The sequence below is a fragment of the Camellia sinensis genome, chromosome 5 (genome assembly GCF_055761805.1).
Source record: "Camellia sinensis isolate YWXY chromosome 5, ASM5576180v1, whole genome shotgun sequence".
NCBI lineage: Eukaryota > Viridiplantae > Streptophyta > Magnoliopsida > Ericales > Theaceae > Camellia > Camellia sinensis.
In genome coordinates, this window is record NC_138965.1 from 8376328 (window position 1) to 8390931 (window position 14604).

Here is a 14604-nt window from a genome sequence, read left to right on the forward strand (position 1 = left end):
TTAAAAAAAAAAAAAAATCAGCTTGTTTAGTTTTAATTTTCAGAAAATTCTATTATTTTATTTTTGGGCAAATTATAGAAATGGTCCCTGTAATTTACTCGTGATTTTGTTTTGGTCCTTGCACTTCTAAATGTATCAATTTTATCCGTGCAATTTGATTTTTAGCTTGAAATGGTTTAATAATTAACAACCGTTAAACTTTTGGACGAAGATTCCACGCGTTATTTGCACGCATTGAACTTGTAAAGGAAGAAATCAGCCATTCATAGTTGGTTGGCCTTGGCCATCTTCACATGACTCATCATGCAAAAACTGGGGTTACCACCAAACAAACAACCAATGGATAAGAAGAAGATTACGTGTACTTTTTACATAAAAAATAAAAAATATAAATTATAAATTATGACTTTATAAATTAATTTTTTTTAGTGTTGTTAAAAAATTAAATTTATATATTAAATAAAATTATTTTTTTAGTGTTGTTAATTTAAAATTATATATTAAATAAAAAAATATAAATTAAAATTATATATTAAATAAAAAATATAAATTATAAATTTAATTTAATTAAAAATAATAAATTATAAATTATGACCTTTAAATTAAATTTTTTTAGTGTTGTTAAATTATAAATTATAAATTATACATTGCAAATTTAAAATTATATATTAAATAGAAAATATAAATTATAAATTGGAAGGGTAAAATAATCTTTTGAACGTTTATCCATCCAACCAAATATTAGATTCACGAAAATAATCATTTTCAGACACCAAATCCCATGAGAAAACAAATATGGGATACATATCTAATCCAATTAAATAGTCCTGGGATTCACACACCAAAGATAAAATATACACACACCTAGCGGGTGTTTTGGAAAATAATCTTTTGAACGTTTATCCATCCAACCAAATATTAGATTCACGAAAATAATCATTTTCAAACACTAAATCCCATGAGAAAACAAATATGGGATACATATCTAATCCAATTAAATAGTCCTGGGATTCACACACCAAAGATAAAATATACACACACCTAGCGGGTGTTTTGGAAGTGGATTTTTTTGTAAGATTTTTTTGTAGGTTTTTTTAGTTGTAGGATATTATTAGAGAAATTTTTTTTTGTGTTTGGGAAGATAATTGGGTTTTTTTGTGGTTAGATGTGATGTTTGTGAGAGAAAAAGTGAAATGATTATGGAATTTGATGTGATATTTTGTTTGGATTTTTTTTTTTTTTTGATTTTGTAACCAATTTGTCTTTTAGTGAAAAAAAACCAAAAAAATCCTTCCAAAAAAAAAATTCTAGTAGCTTTAAAGTATGCGTTTCATATTACTTTTGATTCTCTAATTTTTTATTTTTATCAATTTCGTCTTTAGAATTTTCGCTATCATTTAATTATTGAATTGACAAACAGCTCCAGGTACTATTTATTAAAATTTTCTTTAAGCTATTTTTAGTGAGGGTACGATTTCTTCCCATCCATTTCTCTTCTTCTGCGCTTCTACTTCTTCTTCATATCACGCGTGATTCGGTATCAAACTTTTTTCCATAATAATTCATATATTTGCTTAGAATCCTCATTTTAGACTCAGCTAATCAATCTCAACTTGTTGCAGAGCTATTTATGGAGAAACAAATTTCAAGAGATCTAGTGTTTCAAACCGTAATATATATAGAGAGAGAGAGAGCGAGAGAGGGGAGAGATTTGGTTATGGCGTCGGCCGCAATAGTTTCATCGCTGAGGAAGAGGAGGAGGTCGCCGTCGGTGGAGGCATTCTTGGCACCGGTGGATCTGACGAAGGTGGCTTTGGTAGAAACCCTAGCTTTGGTTTCGGTGGAGCTCATCGCATCGTTCCCGGGGAGGGCTTTACCGTTTCAACGAAAGAATTCTCGATCGTTGCGTCACAACCATTCTATTTCGGGCCATTTTCATGATCTCAATCAAGAAATTTCAACACTTTTGGATGTTTTGAATTTGAGTGATGATATTAGAGAACAAATTGAATTGTTGCAAAAACAGTCAAGAAAGTCAAAATTGTTGATTGATGAACATGATGAAACATAGAGCCTGTGCAAGTCTCGTGTGTGCAAGGCACGCGGGGAGTTTCCGTTCAAAAGTCTAACAGTTGTTAAGTATTGGACCATTTCGAGCCAAAAATCAAATTGCAGGGGTAAAATTGATACATTTAGAAGTATAGGGACCAAAATGAAACCACGAGTAAACTATAGGGACCATCTTTGTAATTTGCTCTTTATTTTTTGTATTTTTGTTTTGAATGAATTTTTTTAATATTTTAAGTAATTTTTAAAAAAAATTAGACACACCTAATATTAATGCACTTAAAAAATATAATATTGCTGATTTTAAAAAAAAAAATCACTAAATACCACAAATATAAAAAAATATATATGAAAAATTTAGTGCATTTTTTTTATATTTTATGCATTGGTTAATTTTTAAAATATTTTTTAGATATATTTAAGTAAGATACATCTAAAAAAGTAAAAAAATTACCTAAAATTCTAAAAATATTAACTAAAAATATAAAATATAAAAAACAAAAAACTCAATTTTTAGAAGACTAAATTCAGAAAATTGAAATCAAACACACTTATTTCGTAGAAAGGCAAGTCAAAAAAGTTTTTATAAAAAAAAAGGGAGCAAAAAAAAGAAAAAGAAAAAGTGAAGCCCAAAAAATGTAGAAAATGATGTTGAAGCTTGGCTTTTTGAAATTTTGTGTTGGAAAATGGTGAATTTTTTTTACTCCCTCCGTCCCATAATATTAGTCCCTTATCCCATTTTTCATTGTCCCAAAATATTAGTCCCTCTTTAAAAATCAAGTACAAAAATAATATAAATTTCCCATTTTGTCCTTCTTTTAAATTCATAAATAATATAAAAAGTACAATTATGACATTGATATTCCCAAAAAAGTGTACTATCAAAGGGTAATTTTGGAAAATCAAATTTTTAAAAGTACAATAATTGTACTACCAAAAAAAGTTGGACTCCCCAAAAGGGACCATTATTTTGGGACGGAGGGAGTAACATTTTTGATATTAAGATTTTATAAGATAAATGATATATAATATTTTTACAGTAGTTAAGGTCTTTCAATATTTTTACAGAGAAAATTCGACTTAGAAAAATTTTGACTCCGACACAGAGAATTTCTTTGATTTCACAGAAAAATTTTACTCGACTCAGAGGAATTTCAGCCTCGACACAGAGAAATTTTAATTTTCACTCAAAGAAATTTTAAATTTTTTCTAATATGATTAAATAGAAATTTCATTAAGGGATCTAACCTAATAAAAGAAAATATCCTAAATTTTTCCTACTACATAAAATTAGAGAGATGTTTTAGTATTAATTTTCCCTTAAAAAAAATGGGTAGGGTCGGTCGATTGAAACACACAACGTGCGACTTGGGCCTCGTTGAACAAGAAAAAAGCTAGTCTGAATTTGTAGAAGAAATTACCATGTAATTGACCTATACCAAAACAACCATTCATTCGTGGCCTTGACTTTCAAAAACACCATATAAATTTCAATGACACTAATCTTTTTTCCAAGTTTGAAGAAAATTAATCAAATTTCACGAATTTATCTTGAAACGAGGTGTATGGTGTAGTGTATATTTTAGCTCCTGTTTGACATGTTGGTTTTAGGGATTAAAAGGTTAAAGTAGTCACAAAAAGATAAGATAGGCTAAAAATTTAATAAGACAAAATGTCATATTCAAATTATAATCATTTTATTTTTTCTCTTACAAAAATTTAAAAAAAACCCAAAAAGTCCAATCTAAAAGAGACTTTTAGCTCTAGTCTAAAAATAGGCAAAAAGTCAAAAAGCTAATGCACATCCCAAACGAAGCCTTAAATTTGGTACAATTTAAATCACATTTAGGGGTTGTTTGGGATGATCTAAATAAGTGTACTTTTTGACTTTTTATGAAATATGGGTTGGGTTTGTGTTGGGTTTGAAGTGATGTGTTAGAGAGGTGATGTGACTTAAATAAGATGATGTGACTTAAATAGAATAGTGACTTATTGACTTTTTGTCTTTTTTTAAGTATGCCAAACTTGGCCTAGAATAATTGTGATCTATTAATGTGTTTTTGTAAATATTTTTTTGAATATATGGTATTTTGAGAAATTGGTAAAAAGCTGACTTTTTAATTTTTTTGGCAAAAAAACTGGATTGTTTTAAGTAAAAAAGTTGACTTTTTTGACTAAAAAAATTTAAAAACTAAAAAGCTGACTTTTTACATTGTTCCCAAAAGACCAGTTTCATGGTAGTAAATGACAATCATGGTAAATCAAGCAACCATACATTGCACGTCCCCGGTCACTAGAAGTGGTCTTGAAGGTTTGCTTTGAAATTTGAATAAATTAAAATAAATAAATAAGAAAAGAGAAAAAGAAAAGTTTTTTTTTTCCTGGGTTTGTATAATTGTGAACACAGACGTACTTATTCAACAAAAGCTCCTTAATGCATACGTCTCTCATTGATTCAATCTTAATTGAATAATATTTATTTTAATTTATTTATAAAGCTATTATGGTAGGATATTATATACTCCACCCGGCAAAGTCTGCGTGGTTTAGTCTGGATCTGTAGACTTTTTCTAATGTATATTACTAATGTAGGGAAATAAATAAAATTGGAAAATTAAATCTGAAAAGCTATTTATGTAGGATATGTACTAATGTATGGTTTAAATTCCAATCTTATGTAATTTAAAATGAATGTAGATTACAAATTAATTTTAGAAGGCAATTAGTTTCTGCCAAAAAAAAAGTAGCATTTGCATTGCTCAATTAAAACATAATAGAGAGTCAAGGGGGGAAGGGCAGCTATCTGAGACTTGTTTGGTTTGAATTTAAATATAAATATTGAGGGAGAGAGTAAGACAAACAGACAGACACAGAGTCAGTCTTCATGCGAGGAAAGAATGCCAAAGCTTCGAGACTACTTCCTCCAGGCATCAAGATGGAGTAGTACTAGTAAGTAGGGTTCATTTTATTCTTTTTTCTATAAAGAATAAATTATTTTGGTTTGATTTCTTGACAGATACTGCTAAACAAAAAACTGACAAAATCATAAAATATGACAATCTGATTCTCTGTTTTTATTTTATTTTAATTGAGGAGAATTTTTTTTTTTTATAATCAATTATTTTTTAAGGTTTGATTTGAATTAATACATAAAATATGGTCAGAGGTATACAAAAAATTATATATATATATATATGAGAGGGATTGAAGCTGAATACATATATATATATTGGATATATATTGGATATGGGGCTACATCACCATTGCTATTGTCACTTTGAATTTCTGCTCCGTTCAAAGAAGAGAGAGAGAGAGAGAGAGAGAGAGAGAGAGAGAGAGAGGTAATTGACAAATTGACTGATCTATGATACACGGCTGTTTGACTAAGACTAAAAAGCATTTGTAATAAATTGTGTGTGTATAAAGAGATAAACCACGAATTTTTTTTCAACTTTTCCAAGGGATGACTTGGTCTATACTGCTGTCCGACTTATGTTTGATTGAATAATCTTAATGATGTGTTTGGTGGGGGGTTTGAGGAGAGATTTAGAAAGAAAAATAGAAAATGTAAGTAAAATGTGAATAAAATATATTTAAATTTCACCTAGTTTCACACACTTTTTTCATTTCCCTTTCTAAATCTATCCCCAAGTCTCTCAACCAAATATAGCATAATAGTGTCAATTTAATTGGAATTAATTCATTTTTGAAATTTTTTTGAAAAGTTAATTAACAGCTAATTTTTTAGATTATTTTTGGTTATTAAAAAAAAAAAACGTATGAAGAGATGAAGAAGTGATGTGTCTCAAAATAAGTTAAAATTTGGATACTTTGTAGATTTGCCTTTCTTCCCTCCTTGCTTATCTCGCTAATTCTCTTATTGATGTGCATGAGTATCTTTAATAGTAAATGTTATAATAGTATTATCATTGTTAAATTATGATAATGAATAGCAAAAAATGGATGAAAAATTGCAATGGTGCTCAAATGGTTTAGCTGTTATTTTGGCATAGAACTGTTATTTCTTGCTATTGGAGCACACTATAATCCTGCAGCTGCCAAATTATGACAACAGCAGCTCCAATGGCTTGCCATTAGAGATGCTCTTGATGTACTTTTTCAATTCTCATAAATAAATAAAAAAATTCTCAAATAAAAATAAATTAAATAAAATAAAAAATTAAGTTCTAAAGTCATGTACTCAGTTTATAGTTTTGGAAGATTTATGTGTAAGTCCTAATAGATGGACTTATTGTCCAATAGATTCTATGATAATTAATGATATTTTTTATCAAACACTACTAACAAAATGTCACTAATTGCTAATTTTCAGTAACAATTTAAAATTTTTATCGCAAAAAATGCCACTTATTATGAGTTTTAGTGATAATTTAAAAAGAATATCACAAAAAAATTATTAATTTTTAACTTTGAGTGACTATTTAAAAAATTACATATATATATATATATATATATATCAACATCATCATTGCTGTTGTCACTTTGAATTTCTGCTCCGTTCAAAGAAAAAAGAGAGAGAGAGAGAGAGAGAGAGAGGTAATTGACAAATTGACTGATCTATGATACACGGCTGTTTGACTAGTAAGCATTTGTAATAAATAGTGTGTATAAAGAGGTAAACCATGAATTTTCTGTAACTTTTCCAAGGGATGACTTGGTCTATACTGCTGTCCGATGTATGTTTGATTAGTAATCTTATTGGGGTTAATTTAATTGGGATTAATTTATTTTTGAATTGTTTTGAAAAGTTAATTAACAGTTAATTTTTTTGATTATTTTTGATTTTTAAAAAAAACGTGTAAAACAATAAAAAAGTGATGTAACTTAAAATAAATTAAAAGCCACTTTTAAAAAGTTTCAAAATCAGGCATTTGTTTGGATACTTTGTAGATTTGCCTTTCTTCCCATCTTGCTTATCTCGCTAATTCTCTTATTGATGTGCATCAGAGAGTATATTTAATAGCAAATGTTATAATAGTATTATCGTTGTTAAATTATGACAATAAATAGTAAAAAATGGATGAAAAATAACAATGGTGCTCCAATGGTTCAACTATCATTTTGGCATAGAAATTGGTGTGTTTGGACAACTGTTCAGTCGACTGAATACACTAGTTTCTATGTTTCTTTTGCAAAATGGCAAGCAAGAGGGAGAGATGTTTTGTTGAGAAGATGAAGGGAAGAAATGAGGGCCTTGTTTGGTTTGCTTTTCAGAAAAATTTTTGAAAAAAATTCTCTACTAACAAATTTTCAAGAGTAATCAAACCAAACAAATTTTTTTAAAAAAAATTCTCAAAATTTTATTTGGTTACCTACTTTCCAAAATCACTCTATCTCCCATACACATCAAATCAATCACTTTTTTTAAAACTCTTTCCAAAATAATTTTCCAAAACTATTTCTGAAAAAAGGCAAACCAAACAAGTTTTCATACTTTTTATCTCAAAATTACTCTACTAACACAAACCAAACACACCGATGTTTCTTGATGATTTGACACAAATAACAACTGTCAATGCTTGTGTCAAATTTGGCACAAGTTTTGACATTTTTCAAATTTAGCAACTATTATTTCTTACCATTGGAGCACACTGCTATGCTGCAACTGCCAAATTATGGCAACAACAACTCCAATAGCTTGCCATTAGAAATGCTCTTAATATACTTTTTCGATTCTCATAAATAAATTTTTTTTTCTCAAAAAAAATAAAATAAAATAAATAAAAAATGAAGTTCAAAAGTCATGTACTCATTTTATAGTTCTGGAAGATTTATGTGTAAGTCCTAATAGATGGACTTATTGTCCAATAGATTCTATAATAATTAATGATATTTTTCATGAAACACTATTAAAATATGTCACTAATTGCTAATTTTCAGTAACAATTTAAAAATTGTCACAAAAAATGTCACTTATTATAAATTTTAGTGATAGTTTAAAAAAAATATCACAAAAAAGTCACTAATTTTCAACTTCAGCGACTGTTTAAAAAATTCGTCATAGAAAAATATCATTAATTGTAAGTTTTAGCGACAATTTATAAAACCGTGACAAAAAAATCATTAATTCTCAATATTTAACGACATATGTAAATAAACGTTATAAAAAATTATTTTTAGCGACGATTTTATTAAAACTTATTTTCAATAGAACTTACTGAAATACATTTTTTATAACAAAATTTTCAAGTTATTATTGAAAATTAGTAATTAATGATATTTTTTAATAGTATTTGATGAAAGATATTATTAATTATCGTCATATGATGTATTATGATTAAACAAAACTCTCATGCCCCTAAAATCAGGTGAGTCCATGTGGAGAAACTATTCAATCTCCTGGAACATATCTAAGTGGCGTTCCAAAATAATAATGAAAACAAAAATGATTTGCACCCCCAGTTTTTCAAACCCCCAATGACCCCCAGTGTTTTCTTATTGACTGAATTTTTTTTTTTTTTTTTTTCTATCTACCAATCACAGAGCCCCATGTGGAGTGGGGGTGCTGGGGGTCACCCCCACTGGGGGTCCCTAGCACGGTTGTAATGAAAAATGCCTCAGACCCCCAGTGGGGTCACTGGGGGTCATGAATGGTGGCTTCCCATTGGTAAAAAAAAATTTTTTTTTTTTTTTTCTTGTGATTTGGACGAATGAGGGGCTGCCACCTCACTGGAGGTCGACCCCAGTGGAGGTTTGTAGCAAAGTTGAATAATAATTACTGGTTTAAATCATAGGATACATCACTTTTATATTAGAGTTACAGGAGATAATTGATAATGTGTTTAATTGGTGATGTGTTTACCTTGTAAAATGTTTGGTTTGAGTTTTTTGGATTAAGTTTTTTAAAAATTAAGTTTTTTGATTTTCGTATTTTTTTTATGTTTTTAGCGACTATTTTTAAAATTTTAAACATTTTTTTTACTGTTTTAGATGCACATTACTTAGATATATCTAAAAAGTAAAAAATTTGTAAAAAAATATTTTAAAAAATTAATAAATGCATAAAAATACAAAAAATGTACTGAATTTTTATTTTTTTATTTTGTATTTTTGGTATTTAATGAATTTTTTAAAGTTTTTTTTCACAAATTTTTTACTTTTTAGGTATATTGACGTTAGGTATGTCTAAAAAGTAAAAAAAAAATTGCTTAAAATATTACAACAATTCAGTAAAAACAAAAGTAAAAAAAACAGAAAATAAAAAAGTAGAATTTTCTGAAAAGTATTTTTAAAAAAATGGAACCAAGCTATCAAGGTAGGATAATGACAATTTTATAAAGTACAAAAATAGGATACTTCCTTTTTTGATTGGAGGGCATTGGGGGTGTTTGTTTCAACTTTTCAGACCCAACTTATGGCTTTTAGTTTTGAAAAGTTATTTTGGATTGTTTGGTTAAACTTATTTCAAACAGCTTCTGATTCTAACAGCTTATTTCAACTCAAAAAAGCTGATTCTGAGAAGCTGCTCACCCCTTGCTTCTGATTATCAGCTTCTGCTGTGGACATGTTAATTTATGGTTAAACTCTTAAATTTTTTTATTTTTTATTTTTTTAAAAATAGAAAAAGACTCAAATGGACTATATATTATTATTATTTTTTTATGAGAAATGTAGACAAACAAAAAATAAAAATTAATTGAAAAAGCTATTTCACAGCTTATTTAACAAACATTACTCAGTAATTTAAATCTATAATCCAACAGCTACACCAAACAGATTAACAACTTCTGATTAAAGTCATAATCTATAATCTGTTAAGCTATAATCTATAAGCTGTTTTAACAGTTACACCAAACGGGGCCATTGTTTGGGCTCGTGAGATTTAATACGGGTCTTGTTTCAATAATTTGTATCGTTCATTTTGTTGGATATTTTCTATAATAATTTATAAAAAAAATAATTAGATCGATCCAATAACTGTAATTTATTTAATTTATCGTGTTTTTTCACAAAATATTATTGGTTTATTTTTAAAAACGCAATTGTCATTTATGTTTTTTTAGTGACAAATGAAATAAAATTGAATATGTTACAATTATATTATTGACTTAATTTTTTTTTATAGATAATATACATAAAATATCTAACAAAATAAATTAATGGAATCATTAAAACCACGCCCACAAGTCCAAAACAGCCCCCTCCTATTCAATTTCCAGACGGAAGGCAATCCAACGCCTTTCCCCAACAATCATTTTGCACATTATGAATGGGTAGGCAGTTACAACATGGAATAATTACAAGATACAACATGAAATTCTTTACTAAATAGGATAAAGATTGGTAACTCGAAAATTTACTCCCCTAATCCCCCTAATGCCCAAAACGACGTCGTTTTGGGCATTAGGTTTTTTTTTTTCTTTCTTTTTTTTCTTCCATTTTTGAAGCTTTTCGAGCTCAAACACAGATGGGGAAGAGGGAGAGGGAGAGGGAGAGGGAGAGAGAGAGAGCGGAGAGGAGAGAGGGAGACACACACACACACAGAGGCCCCCCTGCATTCCGGCCGACCGTTCGATCGTCGCAGCTTCGCCATCGTCGCAGCTCGGAGATGGATCGTCGCAGCTCCAGTCCCTTCTTCTTCCTCCTCCTCCTTCTTCCCTCTCTTCTTCTTCTTCCCTTCTTCCTCTTCTTCTTTCTTCTTCTCTGCTTTCTTTCTTCTTCTTCGTCTCTTCTGATTTTCTGATTGAAAAAAAAAAAAAATTTAAAACGACGAAACGACGTCGTTTTGTCGTTTAGGGGGATTCAGGGAGGCTAATTTCGAGTGACGTAGCATTGTTGTACTAAATATGCTAACCTAAAAGAATAATGTTTGGTAGCTCGAGACTTTCCTCCCCCTCGAATCCCCTAATGCCCAAAACGACGTCGTTTTGGGCATTAGGTTTTTTTTTTTTTTCATTTTTTTCCTCCATTTTCAGTCTAAAACTGAAACGCAGGGGGAAGAGGGAGAGAGAGAGGGAGAGAAAGAGAGAAGAAGAAGGAAGAAGAGGGCTGTGAGCCTCGCCGCCCGCCGTCGTCGCCTCACCGCCAGCTCGTCGCAGCGGCAGCAGCAGCTCCAGCTTTGACCGCCTCTCCACCTCCGCCTCCTCCGAATATTATGCCCCCTCCATTCCATCCTCCTCCTCCCCCCCCAGTCCCTTCTCCTCCTCCTCCTCCTCCCTCTTCCTCCTTCTTCTTCCTGGTTCTGATCTGCAAAAAAAAAAAAAAAAAAAAAAAGAACCAAAAACGATGAGGGGTTTCGAGCTACGTAGCATCACTCAACCTAAAATATAAGATTTTTTTTTTTTTTTTTGTCAAACATTTATGCTGCATATTGTGATGAGATAAAAATATCAAAATACAAAAATCAATGCATTATGTACATAGGGATATAAATTTTAAAGGTAGAAAATTTGCTAATGCATAAAATAACAGAAATTAACGTAAATAATCATAAATATATTTTAAGGAGGAGAATTCCCTCTAATCCAGACTAGAGGGGGCTATTAGAGCCCGTGAAACCTACCACGAATTTTGTTTTCACAATCTAAATCATTTATTTTACTGACCACTTTGTAAAAATGGATGAATGCCTAAATTAGGCATTGGGAAGTCATTATTTTGTGGTCCATAACATTGGGTAGCATTAACATTTTTAATATTACATTTGATTATGCTGTTAATTTCCTTATCGTACCCAACTTCTTATTATCTCTAGTTTTCCATTATCAATCCCACCCACTTCTCAATCAAGGGCTAGTTTGGGAACTTTTAAAAAAGTCAAAAAATTATCAAAAAAGTTAAAAAAGTTATCACTATTCACTAAAAAAATATAAAAAAATTAATATACAAATATTAAAATACAAATCAATTTTTTGACCCATCAACGTACTGACGTCAAAACAACTGCAGTGAAAGGAAAAAAAAAATTACATGTGTACATTCATTAAGTTGGATGGTAAAGTTGAGCCTGTGGGGGCCTACAATAGGTCCCGTTTTGATAATCCGAACGGTTTAATATGTAGAACTCGTCTAGTAATATATGTCTGTAAAAAATCACGTCTATCGGATATCGCTAACTACATGATCAAATCAGTTTTTTGTATAAAAAATGGATGGTATTATAGTTAATAGTTGGCAAAAAAACTAACACGATCAGATAGCTATCGATATCCAATCAACGTGATTTTGCAAGCATATAGTACTCGACGAGTTCTACACATTGAACGGTTTCGATTAGAAAAACGGGACCCGTGGTAGGCCCCTACGGTCCGAACAACACTGTCCAATCAAAGCCCGAAAAGGAGACAATCTTTTCCCATCTACTCACTCAGCTGACTACACTGCCAACCCATACAGCCTACTACACTATCTTCTCCTACACACTTATTTATACAATTTTTAATACATATTTTTTTATAAAAAGTCAAAAAGTTAACCCAAACATCCATATTTTTTTCTCAACTTTTTAGTCCAAAAAAATAAAAAATGCACTTATTTAGGACACCCCAAATAACCTTTAAATATAAATTAGTTGCAACTTTTTTTTTTAATCACGTATTTTAAAAAATTTCTATTCTTTTTAGAAATTGTTTGGGGAGTTAATATGTTAGCTTAAAAATTAAAAAGTAATTGAAAAAATCAACAAATCAATAAATAGAAAAAGTCAAAGATATATTTTTATTCACTTTACTTTTTACGTATTTTTTTATAAAAAATTAAAAAATCTTTCTAAACATATTAATTTATTTTATCTCATATTTTAATCCAAAAAATCAAAAAATTACTTAAGAAAAAAATTGTTCTCAAACAATATCATTTATAAGAAATAATTAAGAAATCACCAAAAAAAGACTTGGGCTATATTTGGTTGCATTCTCAAAATACAATCTTACCATATCATTTGCGCTTCACGTTTGTTTAGGAGTTTCAAATCATAATTATACACTCACTTATGAAAATTCGGTCAGAAGTGAGAAAATTTGGACTAATCGGTCGTCCCACCGGACGTCTTATCGGTTGTTCGGCTAGTTGACCGGAACAGTGTAAATATTTTTATTTTTATTTTTTTAAATTTTTTTTACAATTGACATATGTTAATTTTTATATATTCGGAAAAAATATTTTTCAAAATTTTTAAAAAAATTTATGTACTTTAATAGAATTTTGAGTTGTATGTTTGGTTATGAATTGAAAGTTTTTGTATCAAATATCATATGTCACATCAAAAATTCTCCACTCAATTCAAAAGTTTTTTCAAAACTCTTTCAGCAAACAAAATTTTCATACTTAAATCATAATTCCAAAACTCACAGACTCAAAATAAATCTCTTATTCTCAAATTATATTTAAAAAGTTTTACCAAACGCAACCTTAAATTTTAAGGAGTATCTCATCCAACAATTACAGTACCCTAAATTTTTATAAATTATATTAAATATTATATTTGTGGCACTACATACAAGATTTTGCTTATTATTATCATAACCACTTGAGAAAAAAATTGAAGTCGTTAATTCAAAAATAGAATGAACCAATGAAAGAAAAAACAAATTTATGGATACAAATAGACATGAACCAATGAACCAATGAACCAATGAAAGAAAATAGAAATTCATAACCCAAAACTAATCTGATCTTAAGAGAGAGAGACAGAAAGAACAAAAAAAAAAAGGCCAATTCAGTTTGTTTGGTTTGAGTTTTCTGAATTAAATTTTTTGAGAACTGAGTTTGTTGGTTTTCTTATTTTTTTTGTTTTTAGTAAATATTTTTAAAATTTTAAATATTTTTTTTACTTTTTTAGATACACATTACTTAAATGTATCTAAAAAGTAAAAAATTTATGAAAAAATATTTAAAAAATTAATAAATACATAAAAATATAAAAAATGTACTCAATTCTCGTTTTTTTTTTTTTTTATATTTTTGGTATTTAGTGAATTTTTAAAAGGTTTTTTCCATAATTTTTTTACTTTTTAGATACATCTAAGTAAGGTGCATTTTAAAAAGTAAAAAAAATTAATTAAAATATTAAAAAAATTTAGTAAAAACAAAAAAAAAAACAGAAAACAAGAAAGTAGAATTTTTTGAAATGTGTTTTTGCAAAAATGGAACCAATCAAATTTTTTTATTAAAATTTTGAAAGTAAAATTTTTTGAAAAGTGTTTTTAAAAAGTGTTATGGATACAAATTTTTTTATTAAATTTTTTATTAAACACTAACATGGGTTTGAGACCCATATCTATGTAGGACTCACACTTACTTGAGTTTTTGGTAAGAATTTTGATAAAAAAATAAAGGTATATTACACTAAGCTTCTCTAAGATTTAATGAAATTGCAGAAACCTCCCTCTAGGTTTTTTAAATGACTTAAACCTCTTTTGAGGTTTAATTTTCAATTGTATTGACATCCCCTGAGATTTATACACTTTTTAATTTTTTGACTAAAAAAGTAGAGAAAAAAATATGTATGGTTAGGATGACTTTTTAATTTTTTACGAAAAGATATGTAATAAAATATTATAATAAAATCAAAATGAC